The sequence below is a fragment of the Gekko japonicus genome, unplaced genomic scaffold (genome assembly GCF_001447785.1).
Source record: "Gekko japonicus isolate JY-2015 unplaced genomic scaffold, Gekko_japonicus_V1.1 scaffold962, whole genome shotgun sequence".
Classification (NCBI taxonomy): Eukaryota; Metazoa; Chordata; class Lepidosauria; order Squamata; family Gekkonidae; genus Gekko; species Gekko japonicus.
Genome location: NW_015163116.1, coordinates 690,134 through 696,778, shown reverse-complemented (window position 1 = coordinate 696,778; position 6,645 = coordinate 690,134).

Below are 6,645 nucleotides of genomic sequence, written 5' to 3'. Positions count from 1 at the left end.
GCGCTGCTGGAACGGGGCCGGTATCACCACCCGACCTCCCCACATCAGGCACCCTTTGTATGTTGACAATTCGTCTTTCCTCATGATGAATGGCATGAACTCAGGGCCCTCTTTGGCCGTAGGCCACCCCCTCCCCACCCAGTCCAGGACCTGACAGAGGACCTTGTCCTGGGCCGTGAGGCGGGCCACCTCCTGCAGATGGACCAGGCGTTCAAGAAGTGTTTCCAAAAGGGTGACCGTGTGCGTGGGAGCCGGGTCAGGGTCCATGACAGGCAGCTGAAGACGGCTGAGGGCATCCGCGTGGCCCATGGCTTTCCCGGGGCGATGGATGAAGTCATAGGTGTAACTCGCCAGAAAAATGGACCACCGCAGGACCCTGGGGGAGACCATCTGGGGTGTCTGGCAGTCGGGGGCCAGGAGACCCAGGAGGGGTTTATAGTCCGTCACCACCATGAAGGGCCGGCCATAGAGATAGTGGTGGAATTTTTTTACACCAGCCACTATTGCTAATGCCACCTTGTCTATCTGTGCATAGTTGTGTTCCGCAGAAGACAAGGTCCTGGAATAGTAGGCGACTGGGACCTCCCGGCCGTCTGGCAACCAGTGGCCCAGGACCGCCCCGATCTCATTGGGGGGGGGGGGCGTCGCAAGCGAGGACCACCAGAAGCGACTCGTTGAAATGGTGCTGGACGGAGTTAGACGTTAGCAAGTCCTTGACCCCATGAAATGCCACCGCGTGCGCAGGCCCCCAGACCCAGGGTGCATCCCTGTCCAGAAGGTGGTGGAGCGGTTCTGCCATGGCAGCTTTCAAGGGCAGAAAGGCATGGTAAAAATTGAGCACGCCCAAGAAAGCCTGCAGTTCAGTTTTGGAGGGGGGGGGGCGTGTGTGATCTCCCTAACTTTATCGTCCGTGGGGTGGATTCCCTGCATGTCCACTGCAAACCCCAGAAATTCAATGTGGGGCACCCCAAGGAGACACTTTTCCTTCTTCACTTTGAGGCCGGTGCAGTCGAACCTCTGGAGTATTGCTTGAGCTGGTCTGCGAAGGTGGCGGAGTCCAGTGGCGGGATGATCACGTCATCTAGAAAAAGTTGTACTCCTGGAATGCCTTTAAGAAGGGAATCCATGAATGACTGGAAGATCCCCGGAGCCACACATACACCAAACTGCAGCCTAGTCACTCTAAACGCCCCCTTGTGCATTGCGATGGTTTCTGCCTCGGTGGCGGCCGTGTCCACTGGCAGCTGCTGGTAAACTTGCGCCAAATCTATTTTACCAAAGACACTGGCCCCCACAAGGGAGGCTAAGATGTGGCTTACCACCGGGACTGGATAAGTGTGGTCCTGCAAGGCCTTGTTGATAGCGCACCTATAATCGGCACATATGCACACGTCACAGTTCGGTTTGACAGGCACGACGATTGGGGTCTCCCAGCATGTGGATGTGACCGGTTCCAGCACCCCTTGCTCGACAAGGTAGTCGAGCTCTGTCTCTATTTTGGCTCTCATCGCAATGAGGGGAAGTTGTGCCTGAATGCAGATGGGGCGCACGTTAGGATCAAGGTCCAGAGAAATGGGGCCCCCAGTGTACCACCCCAGAGTCCCATCAAACACCTTGGGAAACTCCCCGCAAACTGCCTCAAAGTCCATCGTCCCAATCTGGTTGATCCCCGTTATCTTGAGGCCCAGGGGCGTGAACCAGGACAGGCCCAACAAGCTGGTGAGGTGCCCCTTCACCACCAACAGGTTAGCAGTCCCGAGAAACCCTTAAACTGGACCTGGAACTTGCCCCAGTCCCGGACCGCCACAGGGTTCTGATTAAAGTCCCACAACGTGAGACCATGTGGCTTGTGCAAACGGGGTCCCCCCTGTGGGCATAGAGAATGGAGGGTTTTGGCCAAGATGATAGAAAATGATGAGCCTGGAGACATCGGAACCCGCCATAGCTTGGACGAGGTGGACCGCCTTGGCGTGGGGGTCAGAGTGCAACTTCTCATAGGCTGCCACTTCCCGGATCGCCTTCTCCAGATCGAGGTAGTCATGACCGATGAGTTTTCGCCACAACTTGGGCTCCCTGAGACCCACCAAGAATTGGTTTAAGAGTGCCTCTGCCAGGTCCGAGAACGCACAACTTGTGGCTGCCCAGTGCAGCCCAGCCAGGAAGTCTGCGAACTTGGTGGGTTTTGGGGCCAAGTGGTCCGTGAACACCTTTACCAAAACGTCGTAGGTCGCAGCCACATCTTTGGTCTGCTGAGGTGCCATCAGGTCCTTCAACAAGAGGAGAGCCTCAGTCCCACAGTACTGTAGAAGATGGGCCTTCTTCTTTCCAGGGTCCGTGATATTATTTATTGCAAAGTGGTTTTCGAGCGTTTCAAGCCACGTCTCCCATTGTGCAGGGCAGGAGATGTCGAACTTGGGGAATCTCTCATTACCAGCGGCCATCTTAATGACACGTGGAGGAGGCGGCAGTTGCTCGGGTGCAGTGGTGGCAGCGGCCAATGAAGAGGTGGAGGTAGAGGCGGTGTTGTGCTCAGAGTCAGCGATGCCTGGAGCGGTACGGTGTGCGGTGACCGTAGAAGCGGGACAAGAGGCTATGTGGCGGCATGCGGTGCTCTCGGTATTGAAGTGCGATGTGGTGCTCGTCTTGTGGTCGTGATTCATGGAAGGGAGATTAGCATCCCACCTTCGTCGCCAGTGAAAGGTCCTTAAGACTTACTTCGTGATTTCAGCTCTAAGACTTTTATTTAGTAAGAAAAAGACAACTTTTCCTGGCTTGCAGGCCGGTTTATACCCCCTGAAAACCCCACACCCAAAACACACCCCACTCAAGTCACTGGCTATTTACAGTGCCTGAGAGTTCCCCAGGCTCTCAGCCAGGAGCCTAGCCCTCCGATTGGAGTGGGCTAGGATCCTCTAGTCCATTGTTCCTTGGAGTGAAGCTCGGAGGTTTAGCCTGACTGCATGGAGCCTTTGTGTTGCACATGGTCTGAGATAGGTACATTACAATGGGGTTTGTGAATAGATACATTTCCAGACAGACTCTGCTCAATCAAAATGTTTTCTAAACTTTAAAGCAACAGGGAAGAGATTGTAGAGGAGTGGGCAGCAAAGTGACGTTCCCTGTGGATTTAGTGTGTGTAGCTTGCACTTTTGAACCTGCATGTGACATTTCCCCCCAAAGCATTGTCACATTCAGGGCAGAGCCTGGTGCTTTTATTCTTCCTGGGGTTTCCAGAATGCATAAATACAACAGTAACAAATAAGACCGAATGCAAGTTGTACACCCCCCGCAGGTCTAGCTTGGTGAACCATGTGGCTCCCCAGAGTCATTCCAGCAGTTCAAGTATCAACGGCAGTGAGTATCGGTCTTGGACTGTAATTTTATTGAGCACCCAGTAATCATTACTGCGGTGGCTCAAGTGGTTAAGATGCTGAACTGCAGGCTGTGGAAGGTCAGTAGTTCAGCAGTTCAAGACCCGAGTGTGCCGCATGACGGAGTGAGCTCCCGTCTCTAGTTCCAGCTCCTGCCATCCTAGCAGTTCAAAAGCAAGAAATTGTAAGTAGATAAATAGGTTCCACTTCAGTGGGAAGGTAACAGCATTCCGTGCGCCTTGGTGTTTAGTCATGCCAGCCACATGACCACGGAAATGTTTTCGGACAGCGCTGGCTCTTCGGCTTTGAAACGGAGATGAGCACCACAACCCTAGAGTCGGATTTGACGGGCTTTCGAGCAAGGGAACCTTTACCTTTAATTATTACTCAGGCGAAGTTCCCCCCTTTGGGATAAGGAGATGACAGCTGGCTGGCCTGTGACAAGCACTTTCCTGGGGCCGTCTTCTTGGGGGGGGGAAGCTCACTTGGACTCTCTAAAGTCCAATCTGCACATAACTTGGAGAGCATATACAGGAGCATCAGGGGGAGGTCCCCTGTGAGTTTGATGTCTCTAGTTTGCACAAGGTCTGTTCTATACACTCCTGAACCTTCTGAACTCTCCGCTGTCATTTCCCCAGAAATCATTTTCCCGGGGCACTTTCTTTGGGGGGGGGGTCATAATTCAGACTACATAAATCCAATCCTCACCAGACTTGGAAAGCATGTAGAGGAGAGTCAGCTGGAGACTCCTTGTGAGTTTGGTATCTCTAGCATGCCGGGGGGCTGTTCTACCACATCATTGACCTCATGAACTGAACTGGTTTGTTTGATGCCTAAAAGTTCACGACGGTTTGTGGCCCATGAACCAGGCATGCCATGAACTGAACTGAACTGCATTTTCCAGGTTAATTCCCATCCCTAGTTACTACCTTCCTCCAGTGCAGAGTGCCTTCCCTGATGCAGGAGGCCCTGTGTCAGGGGAAGGCACTTCGTGCTGGAGGAAGGTGCTACCATTAACCAAACAAATATGTACAATCCAACCCCAGGTGTGTAGACATTACATATAGTTTGAGAGCAGGTTGGTGTGTTCCCTCTCCCTCCCTGGTATGTCTATCCTACCTCAAGGCCCACTCAAATTCACATTTAGATGGTATGTCCCCTTTGGGTCTGAAATAATAAAGTCTAATGACCACGGAAATGTCTTCGGACAGCGCTAATGCAAAACAGCCTAAGCTGTGGAGTCATTAACTCTTATAAAGTCCAGAAAACAACTTCATGGTCTGGGCCTCTGGACATGAGATTTTATGCACATGGACACTTTACATTCAACTTGACATTCAAAACAGTTTACCAGCTGCCTAGAGACAGTACAGGTAAGGCCAGTAGACTTGTACCGCACACATTGTCATGGGTACTGGCTCTGCTGAGGCTGACTACTCCTCAGATGAGGAAGAAGCATGGAGCAACCCAGCCTCCTCTGGAGTCAGCCCAGAAGAGGAACCCTTAACAGCACCTGAGGGAGAAGAGGCCCCAGCAGCTGCACAGGAGGTGCAGTCAGAGGGAGAGACTGATCCAGAGCCTGGCCCAGCACCCCCCAGTGGAGACATCCCGAGGCCAGAATCCCCACCTACTTCTCCTGAGTGTCCCAGACACAGGGCACGCCAGCGGCTGGATGTGCAAGAGTGAAGGAAGAGTGCCAGACTGCAGCTCTTGCAAAGGCAATGTGAGGTGCTGTGAGTCTTGGCAGATTGACTCCCTGGGAAGGGAGGACCTAATCATCAACACCCCCATGCACCTGCCTCAGTGCGGAAGCAAATGTGCCTGCTCGGACCTGATCCTGACTTGTAGCATCCACTCCCTGCTCCTAGCGCCTGCAACCTTGGACTGATTTCCTGGCTTTCTGACCTTCAGCGCTGTTGTTTGACTTGATTTCGGACTGTGTATCCAGTTTCCAGTGCATGGTAACCCTGGTGACCAGCTGAGCCAGCACACACATAGTCTCTTCACATGTTCATATTCACATGCACAGTCTCTTTACATGCATAGTCTCTTTACATATTCATATGAGGGAGAGATTCTACTTCCCTCCTCCCACCTCCCTCCCAGGCTTTAACAATGAGACTTTGCACTACATCATAGATCCTCGCTGGATATACAGAATATTCCAATGTAGAGGTGAAAGAGTTGCAGCCAGGCCAGTTGGAATATTTCCATGTCTTTGGTTCTTTGACTTCATGGCTACATTCAAAAGATCAGCTCAACATCTGACCACTCATTCAGGTTTCAGTTAAGGAATTTCATGTAGCCAGGCAGAAAGAAAGTGCTCAACTGTCTGAGATCCTGGAGCGCTTTCCAGCATCAGTGTAGAATGGATACAGTGGACTACAGAAGCAATTGTCTGCTGTGGAACAGGGTATCTGTTTATGTCCATCAAGTACTAGTTCAGATAATGCATACTGTAAAGTTTTAGTATGTTTTGTAGGTTAATTCATGTCTGCCTTTGAAAAGAATTTATCCTAGGCCTGAATGCCTTCCTTTGACAGTGGGGCTATTGTTCCTGTATATATAATAGGCAAAGGTTTACAATGGCTCCTTTGGGATTGCGTAAGAACTTAGCATCAGTGAGTGAAAGCATGCTGTGTAAAACTGTTCACTGCCCTGAGTGTCTGACTTCAGCCAAGCAAAATGCAAACTTAGCCATACAAATTCTCCTGAAGATGATTTATTTTTCCAACCACACATAGTCTAGTGACTTCAAATGGCCCCATTTTGATTCAGCTAAGGATTTCTGTCTCCTTCTATCCACTCAGCTCCCATGACAACTCCTTAACTCTTCCATCACTCCAAAGACTGCCTTTGTTCTGAATGTTGCTATTTGAACTGCAGCTGAGTTGTGGCCTTCATTTTATCCAGTCTCCCTTTATCAGTGGCAGTGGGATGGGTGGAGAGATAGAACAAGCCAGGCTCATTGGGTTAAGGATCTTAAGCAATTGTACTTTTGATTTCCAACCTGATGGTCACAAAGTATCTGATGTAACATTGTCATTGATCAATGTAAGGGCAAACCAACTACAAATATGCACTGAAAGCAGAAGTAAAGAAGCATAGAACTTTAGTTGCTGTAGATTTTCCAGGTTGTGTAGCCATGGTCTTGGCATTGTAGAACCTGACGTTTCACCAGTAACTGTGACTGGCATCCTCAGAGGTATAACACAGAAAGATGGAGTCCTCTTTGTGTCAAGGTGAGAAGAAAATGGTAGGCAGGTAATTTATA